Source organism: Dasypus novemcinctus, chromosome 3 (genome assembly GCF_030445035.2).
Source record: "Dasypus novemcinctus isolate mDasNov1 chromosome 3, mDasNov1.1.hap2, whole genome shotgun sequence".
Taxonomy (NCBI): domain Eukaryota; kingdom Metazoa; phylum Chordata; class Mammalia; order Cingulata; family Dasypodidae; genus Dasypus; species Dasypus novemcinctus.
The window spans coordinates 7,695,179-7,696,880 of record NC_080675.1 but is presented as its reverse complement, the minus strand read 5'-3'; the positions used below and the strand labels follow the sequence as shown (position 1 = coordinate 7,696,880).

Here is a 1,702-nt window from a genome sequence, read left to right as displayed (position 1 = left end):
GGCCGTGGCTTCACCAGGCTCTCCTGCTGAAGAGAGAGTTCCACGTGCCACCCAGCCCATAACAGCGGTCTCCAGTTGAATAAATGAAGGAGACAGAGTGAATGAACGAACTGAAGTAATAGCAGCCATCACGTGCAGGATGCGGGGCTCTGCTTCACCTGTACAGGGACTTCTCATTTTCACAGCAACTCAAAGAAATGAGGCCTGTTATTATTGTCAATTTAAAGAGAGGAGAGGTGAGATTTAGAGATGTTTAATAGCTTGTCCCTGGTCACCCGGCCAGAGGGGGAAGCACATTTTGCATGGAAAAATAGAGACTGCTCACTCAGTTATTGGCCCTGCTTTGTTTTCCAGAAATTCCAAGGAAGTTTGGAGACAGTTCTCCTCTCCCACCCTGAATTCTTTGGTGCCCTTGCTGGCCTCCCGCCAGACATTGTCTTTGTTCCCATCCAATTCAAAACAATGGTTAAGAACATGGGACTGGGAGTACACAGACTGAAATCCCAACTCTGATCCTCCTATTCACTCCGGCAAGTCAAAACTCTCAGAGACTCGGTTTCATTATCTGTAAAAGAGAGATAATGAGGATTAAAAGACATGGCAGGCCAGAGGCTCTTGGCACGTGGGAGGTGGTCATGAAAAGGTTGGGGCTTAGCATTAGAGGATTGGGCGTGGGGGCCAGGGGGCCGCGCAGGAAGCTAGCAGACCCATCCCAGGGAGTCCAGTCAAGGACGACAAACCGAGATGCTGGGAGGAGAGCACCGAGGGCAAGGTGGGTTTCCAGGCTAGGGTGCAGACTGCAAGCGTCCAGCTCCAAGGCTTGGAGGTGAAGGGGCTGGAGAGCTGGGAGAGAATGTTAGAGTTGGAAGGCCTGAGCGAAGAAGACTCCATGGATTCCAAAGACAAGAGGTCATGTCTAAGGCTTGGCTTTTTCTTTTTCTCTTTCCTCTTTGGTTTTTTCTTTTTCCTTTTTCTTTTCTGAGTTCCAGCACACAAGTGCATGGGTGGGCTGGTCCCACTTAGAGGGGCCTGGGACAGGAAGGACAATTTTCTCCACAGCTGGAGACTCTGAGCGTGCTGGAATTCAATCCCCTGTTGAATGGGTGGTCTGCCTCTCCCCCCAGAAGGCCTCCCCAACCCCGCCTTTCTTCCTATGCTTGAATATATCTTTGTAGTTCTGGATTCAACCAACAGAGAACATTTCCCTGGCTGCTTAAATTAGCACATGAGAAATAACTAGAGATAAAAATCACAGTTCACTTAACACTAATTATTTCCCTGGAAATGAAGATTAATATTGAACTTGTTACTTAGAGTGAGAAGAGTAAACATACGCGGGCGCACACCCCTCCGAGGAAGGGTGCGGATCTCGTCCTTCAGTTGCTGCAGACCCAACGCACCGAGCAGCCCTGGTGGCCAAATGTTTCCAAGTTGGTTGTTATGATCAAATCCAGGGATTCCGGAATGTTCAAGACTGGCCCCAGGGATTGAGACACACCGCAGAGGAGACAGAATTCCCAGAGTAACTGCGAAAGCTCTGGGGCCCCGGTACTCCCCAGAAGTTTGTTCAGTGCTGCCCCTAGGACAGTGGGTGTCCTGGCACTGTCTTCCCAGGGGCTCTGGTCAGTTATAGGCCCTGGATGGTTATCGGCATCTTGTTCAAAGGGCAAGGGGTGAATGAACGGATGAGGGGATGCACAGG

The 1,702-nt window shown here is 50.3% G+C and overlaps 1 long non-coding RNA gene across 1 annotated transcript; it reads right to left on the bottom strand.

Moving 5' to 3' along the window:
• Positions 1-237: 237 nt before the first annotated feature.
• LOC131278105 (uncharacterized) lies at positions 238-1,398 on the bottom strand. Its single transcript, XR_009185356.1, has 2 exons — positions 1,335-1,398; positions 238-565 (listed from the first exon to the last, which is right to left on the bottom strand). It is a non-coding gene; the product is annotated as an uncharacterized lncRNA (long non-coding RNA).
• Positions 1,399-1,702: the final 304 nt, after the last annotated feature.